The 14,958-nt window shown below is 36.0% G+C and overlaps 1 protein-coding gene across 1 annotated transcript in view; it reads left to right on the forward strand.

Moving 5' to 3' along the window:
* Positions 1 to 4,197: 4,197 nt before the first annotated feature.
* ex (FERM domain containing expanded) overlaps positions 4,198 to 14,958 on the forward strand; it is a 37,195-nt gene continuing 26,434 nt past the window's right edge. The window contains exon 1 of the mRNA XM_089635499.1: positions 4,198 to 4,371. The gene's annotated coding sequence lies outside the window, so the exon portion shown is untranslated. The remainder of the gene's footprint in view (positions 4,372 to 14,958) is intronic.

Consider the following 14,958-nt stretch of genomic DNA (forward strand, 5'->3'; position numbering starts at 1 on the left):
TCAATTTTAGTTGATCAACTTGAAAGCATATTGACGAGTGTGAACCTTCTTTCAACAAAGTCGATTAAGTTTTTAGTTAGAAATCTTGTTGTTCAATAAAAGTTGATCAATTAAAATTGAAACGTCTGAACCCGTTATAAACCCCTGACGACGTAGACGAATCTCAGTGTTCTTGTATTTGTTGAACGCAACGCAAGTGTTCAAATGTTGAACCTAACCCGCGCTCCGCCGTTGAACGTACGCCGTTTAGTTGGAAAAACCCGCAGTACGTTCTTGTTCATCGTGAAACAACCCCCCCGCAGTCAACTTGTGTTTTATTATTGTATTACGCTGAACCCCGTCACACATTGCTGTGGCTCAGTCTGTCTGTGCAGATAGAGAAACAATAGAATATTTTGTTTTAACGTCCAACAGATGGCGCTGTTTTTACCTGTCACAGGTGACATTTATAGGTACATAAAAACACACGCTTATTCGAATGCAAAATTGCATCAAAATTTTGAAGTACTTTGGGAGATTTAAGATTTTGAACAAACGAACATTTACATTTTTATTTATGTAGAAGATAGATAATATTGTTCTGAGAGACAATTGTTTCATGTGCGTGCTTTAGCCATGAGTTCACATTGAGAAGCAAGCAGCAGACCATGGTAAGTCTGTGGCATTTCCCACCCCTTTTGTACCGGACGGTGTGTACCGCTCTCGGCGGCCAACATTTCATAATGGTCGAAGCACCGAGCGGGAGCTTGGTTTTAGAACTTACGTGGGGCTTCGATACCTCGAGTCCCGCTCGCCCCCGCATCGTTTCCCCTCGCCGCCAGCGCCCGGCCGGCCCAGGCGACCGCCCGGGACCAATAAACGCGCCCGTAAGCAACGCTGTACGGGGAAATAGTTTGAATTGACTATGTATTGAAATATTTAGACTAAGTTTGAGAGAGTTCGGCCGTAGATATTACGAAATAAAAGACATTGATAAAACGGCCGGACTCTCCTTAGCATAACTAGATAATAAGAATTTGTGTAAAATTAAATATAAGAAAATTAATTACGATTTCCCCTGAATATGTTGGGCCGGGGACCCCCACACTGAATGAATTATGTACAACTGATTAATAAATAAAAATTCTAGGGAGGAGTGGTTAGGATCGATTAAAAGAGCATAAAGAGTAGAGTAGTTCCAAAGGTTGTGACCTCCGCTAATTAAATATTAGCGGACGTCACAGCCCGCGGATCATCAACAACCCGCGAATGAAGGCAGCGCGTCGACCCCGCCCTCCCCAAAGTCGGGAGAGGGGGATTGCACAATAAATACGGCGCGCCAGCCTTCAGCTCTCGCTCTCTGCCTTGGACCGCCACCAGCTACTCTACTCTCGCTCTTCCGGACTGCTTCTCTCTGGATCTCAACTTGGATACTTCTTTGACTTGGCTCCCCCCTGGATTTCTGCCCCTGCCTGCTTCCTCCCGCACCGAGGATAAAGCAGATTCCGGCCCCGAACTGAGCAAGGATAAAGAAGATTCCTGTACCGACCGGAGCAAGGATAAAAGTAGATTCCTTTACCGACCCGAGCAAGGGTAAAGCAGATTTCTACCCGGACCTAGCGGCTACTACGGACTGACCGGCCCCCTATCTTACAGTCTGTGTAAAAGACCTAGCTGGTCGATTACACCTTTCCTTACCCCTGCATTACTAGGCAATTCAACATTATTGTTTTTTTGCACCCGCAATAAATGGAAATTACTGAACCAGCGCAATCGCAAGATGATAGATTACCATATTAGAAAATAATTCATAAAGATTTGTGAAAATAGAAAAAAACTCCTTTAAGATTTTGTGATACAATAACTTTACATATTTTAAAACATTATTTTGGTGCTTTGTTCGTGTTAAGGCCCCCGTTTTACAATTTAATAATCTATCTATATAAATAAAAATGTAAATATTTGTTTGTTCAAAATCTTAAATCTCCCAAAGTACTTCACCGCTTGCCTTGAAATTTTAACACAACGTCGAATTCGAACTTTATATACTTACCTGAATTATATAGATGTCACCTTCCATAGGTAAAACAATGTTAAATGAATAGTAAACGTAAAAGCAACATGCTCTATGGTTTCTCTATCTGCACAGACAGACTGCAATGCGTGGCGGGGTATAGTTAGTATTCAATAAAAAGATAACATGAAATAATAAACCAAAATAAAATAAAATACAATAATAATGGAGGTGATGAAATTTGTAATGGTACTGTTGAATATGCGTGTATTTGCATGGAATTGAGTATTATATGTATTTATGTTGTATTCTTTTACACTATTAAATTTTTGTAATATTGCCTTTTTTGTTCTTCTTCCATCTTTTAATTTATTATCTGAAATGTTTTTTGTATCGACTGAAAGATTATTGAATGATTTTATTGCCTGGTATTTATTTATTTTTCCAAAGCTCGTGTTTACCGTCATTATTAAGGCGATGCACTACGTAGTAATGCAAAATCATGTGTTTTTGATTTGAAAATTTGGTCGCCTAGAAATGTTTCAGATTCTTTAATTTAAGTAGAATAAGCCCAGAAAAAAAATGTTTAAGGCGTATGAAAACAGCTTTAAAGTTCAAAATCTCCTACTTACGAACCCATTTTCGGTTATGTTTTTATTGCATAATGTGGCAAATTAAGTTATTTATAAAATGATCGGAAAAAAAAATATTTATGCCTGAACATCCACAAAATAAAATAAAATGCACTTTTTGGCCATGTTTTTTTCTTGCATAAATCAAAACAGGCGGGTGGTGTTAAGCGGGAATTTAAACCTTATCGCCATCTACGTAAGGGGTGTTATTGATAACGGCTCGATTTAAAATATTACACGACGTAGTGCATCGCCTTAAACTCTTTGTTTTATTCACTTAAAAAAAGAACCCCCTTAATTAACATGATTTGGGAAGCGGGTACACCTCTGCTATAGGTCACCCTAAGTGGTTCGCGCTGTTTGGTGACTTAGCAGGGGTGCCTGGGTTCACGGGGTGAGGTTTGTCGAGGTCTTGGCGACTGCAGGACTCTCTCGACACATCGCCTTGCACCGCAGTGCGAGGGATGCATTCCTACACACCCTTCCCAGAATTTCCTCTCCTTCCTTCCCTCCACACAGCATCACCAAATATGGCAAAGGCCTTGAGGGAAATTATTTTCCTCAGGGCCTCCTGTTTTTTTATTATTTGTCAGACAATTTTAATATAACCCGCTACCGACATTCCTCTCTACATTGTTTTAGTCTTGAGGCTCAAGGTAGCTGAGAGTTAAGGTAGAAGGTAAGTTGTCAAAATATAAAATTATACAAATGGCTCTGATAATTGTAAGACCTACAAATGGTTTTCCCTTTTTTTAAAACGTTTAGTATTATGAGCTGTTTGTTGCGGTGAGGCTTGTTGAATATTTGTGTCCATTATAGTGGAGCTTCCACAACCGGATGATTCGAGAATTTACGATGTTTTTATTTTGCAATAAAAAATGTGTACCTACATTAAAAAATTACAAATATCATTGCTGTTTTTGTCACCCTACGGAGTACGGACATCACAAATCATAATACTTGAAAACTTCTGTTAGGGATGATTTATTTAAGTAGGTAATTTGCTAAGAAATGAATTATTTAATTTCGAGTGCTGGTCTCTCCATGATTCTGTAATAGTGTTATTAAAACCGACTTATCAAATGCATTACAGTAAATGCATTTTTAGCATTTTTTATAAATAAAATAAAACATAATCTATATCCGTAATCAAAAGATCGGGGGATTGAAAGTTCATTAAAACACACTGAGCTTAATTTGGTTCAGGTTATATTATATTATTCATTATGAAAATAAGTATTTTAGATTGGGCCTCCAGAAGAGATTCGGGTGACGGGCTGACGGCAGCGATAGGTTTAGATGGGGTCCCAGACATGGCGCTCTGCCCCCTCAGCCTCCGCAATGTCCGAGGACAGGGGCCCCTCGCCCCACCCCCGGCACAGTCTGACCTTCACATTCGAGCGCATACATTCATCGATTGTTCCGATTTCATGTTCGGCACATTCCTGGGATGCTGATCCCCCTCTCCGTAGGTAGGCAGGCAGTAGGCAGTTAGGTACCGGGGCTGGGTAGGTACCGGCCTCGGGGCGCGGGGAGGGGGCCGCCGCCAGCTCGCCACTCGCCAGTCGCCAGTTCGCCAGCCGCTCCCGAGCGAGCAGTACGCGCGCGTAGTGAGCTCAGTGAGTGGAGCAGTGAGCAGTGGCAGTGGCAGTGGCAGTGAGTGAGCACCTCTGGCCGCATTCCTCGCCCGCCTCGCCCCGCCCCACCCCTTCGACACTCGGGTCCTACCTGAGAATAGCTGCCCCGGTATGTTCTTCCCTCATAACTCCAACCTACGCTCTCCTGTGATAATGTTGCCATCGCCGCTGGCAAGGTAGAGTGCCTACTGCCTACAGGACTGCCAGTGCCCTGTCTCTCTGACTGCCTCAGCACTCGAACCCCCTACTCTGTCTGTGGACTGCATGTTAACTATCTATTACAGGCAGCGTGTCATGGATCACAAATCACAATTAACAACAATCGCCACCTGTTGCTCGTGAATTCAACGTTTCGTGTCATTTTTTTAAAATGTCTCACGGCCGACGAAATGCCTCCACCGTGTTTGTAAGCAAAACATTCCGGTGGCAGTACTCATTCGTTTCGAGTTTGAATACAACTAGGAAAGCACTCGTTCCACTGACAGTGGGGACAAACACAACATACCTACATTGCGAGAGTAATCTTGTATCCAATGATGCGTTTATAATACCTACACTGCGATGGTGTTTTTCAATTTTGCGTAAGTGCTATCATTAGAATAACTCGAACGAAAGATATAACAACATTGCATGTCATTAACAGTATCTTATTGGATAAAGTACTTAATAGGGTTTTAATTTATCAACCCTTCATTCTAGCTCAATAAGCTCTGTCCAAATTATTACGTCCATAAAGTCTAGAATCATTATAATGCTTCTCTCATAATTACATGTTTTCTTAGACAGATATTCCGCCCCAGATGCGCCCTAGTTTCTTACCCGATCAATAATATAATATAATACCGACTACTTTGTCCATAATAATTATTCGTATCTAACTCTTACCTAAAATGAAGAGCATTGGCAAAGTCGAAATGATTTCTTTCCTTAGAAAAAAATTGTTTTATTCTTGGTGGAAATTTATACAGTTTTATTATAGGTGACAGAAAAGTGCCTACCTAAATAAACATTTTACTTCCTTAGTGCATGAAAATCACACTAACATTTCGAGCGTCAAATGTGCAATTAAAAATAATAATAACTAACAAAGCCAGCTTATTTTGATTGCGTTTGCGTTATATTACATTGTTATTTGCTATGGCAACGAAATTTTCTTGTTATCGTTTCTACCTTCTACCCATCTTCTACCACTACCCGTATGTCCTAGATACTAGGTACCTACTTTTGTATGCACTTAATTCGCAAAACTGTTTTTTTGCATCGATTTTAAGAAAATACCAGTGAACCCTCATTTCGTGTGAAATATTAATATTACTGGCGTAAAACCTTACAAACATAATAACCAATTGAATGAATTCAAGGAAAGTTTTCCATTATATGATTTATATTTATAATTTCGCCCGGATCCGGGTTGCCACCTTGACCGCGCGTTGAGGGGTGATTTGGGGAAAATTTATTTCAGCCGTAGCGAAATTCCACGGGAATAATAAATAATATGTATTTCGCGAGATAATTTTATTGATAAACCAGCATGGATAGAACATTAGTTATCAAAAACATTTTTATCGCTTTTTTATGTAGGCACGTTGGAATCTCTCCCTGTCATATCAGTTGATTTTGTTTTTACAATTAATATGTTCTCTGCCCTGAGATTGGCTTAGGCCACGTGCTGATTGCATATAAATAATAATAAATACCTTTTCCGACCGTGTCATTTCTGCTATGTGTTATTTAGGTAGTAGGTACCGAGATGTTTTTTTTAAAATTATTATTATCTAACTTTTATGTTTTTGCATTTCGCTGTTATATCAATTATTTAATGAAAGTTTTTTTTAATAAAAAAATTAATCATCTTAAACCAAAAGTAACAACAACTATCCAGGTTACGTTACGTAATAACATTTTTCTATGCAGCGTCACTCAATCCTATTTAGATGCCTATCTAATTCCTAGCTTATCTATGGATTATATTTATATAAAATTTCACTGGTATGAATCATGCATTGCATTATTTTTAAATAAGGAATGTTTATAGTGTCCATTTGGAGTTTAAAAAGGGAAATTATCACTCTGCATTAGGTACATATAAATGTTTTCTTGACAAAGTAAGGCAGGGACTATGGTGATCAATATTAACTATTCAATAAATAAGACTTTAGATTGATTTTAAGTTTCGAGAAGTGAAAATCTGGTGAATCAAGTTTTAATCAGAAAGAAATATTTGTTTTGATAAATCGCTTTTAGACCTCACAAAATCAATTCTAATAAAAAAAATTCTAAACTGCTGTTTTTAGTGAAAGAAATTTCGAGACGCCAACTATAAAAAAGAAAAAAAATGATATTGTTCTCAAATGTTGACCCATGTGTTGCATTTATATAGCTGATTTTAATTTGCGTTAAAATATGTATTTTTATGGCTGTGAGCAATGAGCTTAAATAATTCCGACAACGGGTATGAGGGGTGGATAGGAAGCTGGGGGTCAGTGTTTGTCCAGGAGTGACTCTATGAATCCATTTCTCCCACTTCCTGTCAGGGCCAGAGTCCTGTTGGAGAGGACGAAGGGTCTTCCTAAACCAGTGATTCCCGATCCAGCCTGCCGTAACTGGGGCACAGATGTCGTAAAACGACAAGCAGTGCAATACACAAATGCACACACCAAGAAACCGCCTCGGGGTATTATTTGTTCCTGATCCACGCCACTGAATAGTGGCTAATTATATAATTATATATTATATAAAATTATATAATTTGTACAGCCCCGTTTTTGAGAAAAATCAACTCAAGAACAGCGTACAAATATTACTTCCTAGGCTCTATAAAATTATGTACAAATAGATACATAAAACAGACTTATCTCACTTTGTATGAATTTCAATATTATTAGAAAGTTTAAGCTTGGAGAAGATATGATTTAGCACGCGGAAGAAAGCGCAACAAACAACTGCACTTTGCATGATTTTACAGTTCTAGAAAGATCTAAAGATCCTTCTTTACTATTCTAGTTCCAGGTAGAGTTCGTACGCACGTCATCGACGATTGTCCTATTCCTTCTTATAGTACGTATACATTTACGAACCGAAACGCAAACCAAATAACGTTTCGCTTCATTTGCGGTTGCTTCGTTCCTTTCCCATAAGTTTAGGGTTCAGCTCTTCAGGAAAAATTATTCACGTATTGTAGGAAAACGACAAAACATAAAGACAGGACATACAGACAGACAGACAGACTAAAGCAGATACTAGAATTATATCACGTTCGACCTCTCTCTGGGCGTAGTATGTAGATATTACAGATTGGTGACAGAAGAAAAGTTGGTATTTATTAAAACTAATTATATTTGTATTCTTGAATTTTAGGACTGGAATTTTTTTTAAGAAATTACATTTGAAAGCCTAAAAATCTGCTTAAATACGAGATTATCCGTGTAAAGTTTCGACACATTTGCGCACTAGCGCGTGAAATAATGAACATATTTTGTAAGTGACTTTAGTTAAGTACTAACCGTAGTAATTGACTCCATGCGGCATACAGATTTCACAAAGTGCCAGTGGCCAGTGGCCAGGTGGCAGACATACCGGTACAGGTACAGGTACAGGTACCTACCCAATACCCCTTGTTCTTCTCAAAGCTTTCCCAGAGCCCGGCCAAAGGGCTCGATAATCTGTACACTTTTTTTGTGAATACCGCGCAAGAGTTCCAGGTGCTCCCCACTGTCAGGGCCAGTGGAACTATCGCATCCCCTATTGGGGTATGTTGTGATACTGAAGAGAGTGGTAATACGGTTAAAGACGGGATTGCAGACCTTTAACGGTGAATTGACAGGTTTCCTAGTAAACTTTCAATAAAACACGAATGAGTCGGAACACGTGTTCATAAAACTTTTAATATTTTCGCATTTCGTCATTGTATATTATTAGGACAAATGCAGTTGCATGAATACGTGTTCCGATATATTATGAATGTATTAAAAGTTTAAGAAAACCAGGAAACGGCCTGCAATCCCGTTTTTAACGGGATTTTAATAAATCGTCAATTCTCATTTTTCTCAGTGTACAACTACTACTTTGAATTTGTATCTCTATTGATTTTTGACCTACCTTGTTCTAGTAAATACTTACTTCAATGGTTGATAGTGCGATTCTGCATTTGATAGAAAATTACTAATGTAATTATCCATTAAAAGTTTTACGACTCCGACCGGTTAGTAAACATAAATATGTATTTTCAATTTCAATAATTGTTTAATTATAACAAAAATATTGACAATTCGTAACTATATTAGTATTATACATAGTATATTGATTTATTTCCCCAGTCCCGATATCGGGTACCTCCCCAGCCACACCAGGTGGGGACCGATCTCTTACATCCTGAGGAAGTACCTCCTTAAATTGTTTTATTTCCCTTTGCCTTACAGGAATCTGCAGGCTCTAACCTCAATTCTTTAAATAATAATAATTATCATGATTTACTGTCTTCTTTTCTTGGTAACATATAGAGATAATGATATCCTCACTGGGATCTCCCGTGCTGAGGATTTCATTTACATATTATAATTTAATTATAAGAAATTAATATTACAACAAAGAATTTAATTATAAACATATATCATGTAGTACATATATATTTTAAATAATTTTAAAATAAGTAAGATAGTGTTTTTTTGTATAGTGCAGTTTAGTAGATTCGGTTTTAGTCTGTGTTTGATATCAGTATATTTTCTATTTCAGATCTCCCTATATTAAGTATCCAGTTTTTTTATTTGAGATTTAAATGTTATAATGTTGAGGTTTTTGAGTGAGAGTGGTATTTTATTGTGGAGTTTAATACTATGATATAAGAAGCTTTTTTGCCCAAAAGTTGTATTAGTAGTTATTTGTTGGAGTTAAGTTTTTGACCATGAGATCTAGTGTTTCTATTGTACGTGTTTGTTTTTATTTCTTTTTATCAGAATAATATATAAGTAAAAGTATATAAATATAAAGTATACTGCATAAGTAAAAATACATCTTGATTGTGCCTTTTTTAGAATTACGTTTTCAAATTTGGAACTGCTGCACGGACAAATCAATTACAAGAGCATTTTTTGTTTGAACGTATACCGGTAGTATTTTAAGTTTGAAACCCCCAATATTGGGTGCGATTTTAAAATAATTATTTTCACCTAGCGTCAGAAATCAATTACTTTTAGAAGAAAATATTGAACCCAGGACCTTCCTTGCCGGAGGTAGTGCTGTGACCGCTGGGCTAATTAACTGCGGTGGTAACTGATTTTTCAGCTACAACAACAGCAATAATGCCAATTAATGTAATATTAGCACTCTAGTACACCCTAAAGTCACGAGCCACCACTGGTTAACTCTAAGATATAGGATCTAATTTTCATCAAAGCGTCAAGGGTTAGAAAGTAAAATAATCATTTTTTGTTTGATCCATCCTGTACACTACTAGTACAACTACACAATAATCTGTACCTCAGTATCATTAAAGATACTAATTTCGATCGTTTTAATTTAATTTAAGTTTTGTTTTCGGTAATAAATGCTTGCAAATCTTGGAGGCGGTAATTAACCCACTTCCCAATCGACCTGAAACTCTGCATTCTATCAACCTTTGGTAGCAATCACGTATACACACGCGGACATTTCTCGGAAACCGGATGATATTACAGATAATATACAAAATAAATGTCGGTCCTACCCAATTGGCATTTGGCAAAGGTGGTAGAGTTGTCTATTCCAGTTCCTGATAGGATGGTTCAATCGGCTCCATTATATTTCATCAAAATGACAATTAAACACACCTCCAAAAAGTGATATAAAGTCATGAAAAGTGATAAAAAAACTAGGTTAAATAGTTACCTATGTACGTTAGTTTTTGTTTCATAACTTTTCATGACTTTATATCACTTTTTGTAGGTGTGTTGAACTATTATATATTTTTATTTTCTAGATTCTTATATTCCATGAAGTGGTGAATCATTTAAATTTACTGAATTTAAAGTTAATGTTATTTATACAAATATAACAGCGTCATTTGCGCCTCATACCTCATTTGTGTGTTTTAAATGTTACCTACTGTTTATTTTGATGAGATATCCGGTCACCATCAATACCATGTACTTGCTTTACCATTGTTACAATGTACAACAAATACCTAGTTAACACAACTGTATTACTTACATTTATATTTACTTCGTGTAAAAGCCCACTGATGTATTATAGTTTAAAAAAAAACATTGTATTCTACGGGCTTAATCTGTTATTCGTTAAATGTACGCTTACAAACAACTACGCACGCACAGACTGAGTAAAGTTGGTTCACCACGCTACAAACGATCCAATCAGATTGATACAACCTCTATAGCTCTCCTCAGATCCGAAATCCGAGGAAATTGCCATCAATTGTTGTTTTTCTTAGTATCATAATGATTGTAATAAAAATAATGTGCAAAATCCAAGAAGACTTTGAATAATTAGGAAATTTCTGAAAATTTTCAATGATGCTATGGAAGAATGAAATGCTTAGCTTTGCAATTATAGTTAATTTACTCGTCACGCGTCAATGGGATTCTTTTTAAATAGGTATTTTTAATGTTCAGTTAATACCTAATGTAATTCTACTTCTTTTAATAAATAAAATAGTCTTTTCGAGGGTGCAACTCCGGTTCAATGACTTCTAGAACTGGGATTTGCTTTGATTTTAAAAATTGGAATTGTGAGAAAAGCGATAAAGTAGGTAGGTACTAAAATGATGTTATTAATTAATAATTCTCTATTTGAAATGTGTATTTCTTTTGTTCATTCGATAGGTAAATCTCCAATTGAACGGCAATGATCCGGGGGCAAATATATTTTTACAGCTTACAGCTTCACAATGAAATATATCACTTTCCTACAATTATAAAATTCCGTGACTTTCACGGGTCTGCGCTTGTCATTAACGGTGTTAATAAAAAATGTGGTGACAATTTTATTCAATTGATAAACGACCGTGTATGTTAAAACCTTACTAATTGAAACGTAAAATAGAAACTGACATAGAATAGTTCATGGAAACGCATACGTAAGATATATACGTTGCTTATCCAGTCATAGGGGGTTATCTATATGTTGTATAAACTTGAAATAATAATAATTTCTCATCGAATTTCGGAATTTTTCCAATGCGCATGGTTTCATAACTTTAGCGGACGAACAGCGATTTGATTTGTTCACACATATTCTTCAAATGGTTCTTCTTTTTATAAGCGGTGCTTCATTTTGTTGTTCGGTTAGTTGTTATTTTATATCGACGATTTTATGCCGGCAGTAATTCGCAATACCAGTCATAAGTCATAATCTGAAGCACTCGCTGGGCATCCAACTTGGTCCTTTCCATCACCGAGTTGAAGCACTCGGTCAACATTAACCACGTAAGCCAGTGACGAATTGAGACGAGAATACACACGAGATCTGCCACTACTCAACGCTATTCATACCTTAAGGGTGATTTTTAAATTTATTTTTTGATCTGACGCTTGCCGGATGTATTGCAATCGATATACAAGAAGTCACTGAGGAACAGCCTTTGTCTTCGCTCTTGACTGCTTATTGTATTTAGATAGAAAGGGGATCAAATAATAAACCTGCCGAAGAGTAATATACTATAATAGTAGTAAAGTGAACCTGGTGCAGAGAAATCTAAAGCTGCTTGAAATGGCTACGGTTAAGTTAAGTGGCCAGTTCTAGCTTCATTCACTTTCACAACCCAAAATGAGTAATAACTAATTTCTTTGGATTAATTTGTTTTTAATACAACTAAAACCAATTTATTTTCGTTATTTTTATTTATTTTATTAACGACCTTTCTTCAAAGATTATATGAGTTCCTAACACAAAAAAAAATTAAAAACTTCTTTTCCAACTTGTCTCATATCACGAAAATTAAAATTAAGTGTTGAACATAAACATGTTGTCTTATAGATAATACCTAAGTTATATAAACTTGCACACAAACAATTATATGCATTAAACAATCTACATTAATTATGTTTAAATTTTAATCTTAATGTTTAATATTTTTAATTTTTATTTGTATCTTTTTAATATACATATACTTTTTCTTTATTTTTCAGTTTACTTTTAATTTTAATATACTTGTTTTTAGTTTTATTTATCATCAAATTTGTTTTTCTTTTTTTTCTTCTCTAATTCTTTCTTATGTTTCTATAAAATAGTATTTTTTAGTTCTTCTAAGTTATTTTTATTATTATTACTTCATTATGATTTATACTTACATACTTATGTTACTATAAGTATTTTTTAGTTCTTTTATGTCATTGTTATTATTATTTCATGTATAACTACCACAACACGGGCATTAGCCTAGTATGGTAGTTAAAAAAATGTCTAAACATGTAACTTGTAAACATTTATTAAATAAAAAAAAAATAAAAAAATTTTATTCCAATCATTATAATTATACATTTCCACAAAGTATTTGCTACATGCGAAAAAAACTAATTTGTTTTGTGTTGTTTTGGAATGTATTAATAGTCATAATATGGAATGCACTTAACTTAACTTCACGTTGAAAACGTTGTTTTGCTGAAAAATACGAAAAAGTTAACATGCTGACTCTTTTGTTGCAAAATAACTCTACTTTTCCTAAAAATTCCACCAAAAAATATCGCGTTTTTCGCAGAAAAATAAGGCGAAATTTCAGGTCCCTAGTAATAATTCTAATTATCAACCGGATTACTGTCAGCCAAATACAAATCGATTATACACATAACATTCGTTAATTTTGGAAATTCCTTAACCACGTAAATATTTTATTTTCAAGGTCACGTATGAATAATTCATCACGCAGAGACAAACTTATCACTACAGTGACCTTGAACCTTGACCTCTGTGTTAATATCTGGTGATTTACGAATGTGTCTATTGTACTTGCATAATAATAGACAATCATGCACACAGAAGCAGTATCTCCCGTCTTTAAAAGCTGGCGTTATTATTTATTAATTCCAGCATCATGGCGTCTGGTTTCTGGCCGAATATCAGATGACTGGTCATCATTTTTGTGATTTATTGTCTGCGGTGAGTGTGTTGAAAAATAACAATGCATTTCTGCCGCTAAACAGAACGAAAATAATGTGTATACTGAAACTAACCATCACGCCGCTTCCTCGCAAAAGTAGGCAGAGAGGATGAAACACCACACAACTCTGTATTGACATATCTACACACTCCTTGCTTCATTCAACACTCTCAAGTATTTAGTTCACTTGATCATCCCACGTCTTCATCGGGCGTACCCGACCTCTTTCTCATACACTACGCAGGTAACATAAAGAGGGGTTGTAACCGAGTCATGACCACGTGCGGGAATCTGACACCACAAACTGTGAGGATCAGCTCGGCACCCCCACCACAGTGTCATGTGCAGAGGGGATCGCGCGCACCAACAGGAGATCCCGTGACGTATTCAATTTCCAAATTCCTCTACAGTATTCTCCTCTCAAATTTATCTGAAACCTGTAATTTTGTGTAACGCTGATTGTAATTTCGTTGTAACCTGTTCATTGTATAAATGAGAATTACACTAGAACACTAGACGATTAGACTCAAACACAAATTCACCTGTTTTTCAACTTAGGAGGTAATTTTTATACGTGTATTATAATTTATTAATGTAGTTTAGTTTAATGTTTAATCCTTGTTTTTTTTATATATGACAACCTTTGTTTTTTCATATAGCAACGGTGATGGAACATGAATGCCTGCCACGATGCCAAAGTTGTCCAAGATAATGCCTGTGACAGACCACGCTATGTTTTCTTTGCTTGGCCTATTCCAGCATATCGATTTGCTCAAATAGACCAAGCCATGATTCGTATAGGCCATGGCCTGGAAACAGCCCCAACATGAACCATATCGAAAATCTATGGTCGATTGTGAAGAAAGAATGGAAGATAAAATAAAACAAGTTTTCTTACATTTTTGACTTAGTGGCGCCATCTTTTGAATAGGCTAGTAGCCAATGTTTTTTTTTTTTTTTACTTTTTTTTATTTAAAGAAAGCAAGACAAAAATATATATTACAGTAAATAAAATACAGAAAAGTTCCAATAAACTACTTTTCAGTAGTTTGTCGATGAATGTCGATTTGTTTGAATCAGGATTAAACCTTCCTCCCTCAGGGACTAACACCGCCAAACCCTAATTGCATAGTACCGACATTGCAACTGCCGTAAATTTTTAAATACCTACATCATCATAATCATCCTATTTCCTATATCATTAAATATCATACTATCTCATAAAAATGCGTGTGAGTGCATGAGTGAAACCATTTTCTTTTAAATGCGTTGTCATCGACAACGAGTGTATCTGCCGAGTTTCAGCTCTATCTATGGCAACACAACCAAAATATTAAAAAAAAAATCGATTTCAAAATACTAGATATAAGCCATTCTTGTAACTTAAGAAATTATATGCCACTGAAATTTACACACGTCTGCAATTTTCCAAAATTTGTAAATTATCTGACTGTGGCTTAGCTTTCCCTGATTACTACAGGGGTGGGCGAGATGATATAACACCCCACATCTCCGTTCACTTTGTTCACACTCATACTCGCTCATTTATTATTCCTACAATAATGAACTACATCAGCTTCGTGTACAACTTGCTCGTGCCATGTACAACCA

This window comes from Hesperophylax consimilis, chromosome 9 (assembly GCF_061612785.1).
Source record: "Hesperophylax consimilis isolate HC1 chromosome 9, BYU_Hcon_1.0, whole genome shotgun sequence".
Lineage (NCBI taxonomy): Eukaryota > Metazoa > Arthropoda > Insecta > Trichoptera > Limnephilidae > Hesperophylax > Hesperophylax consimilis.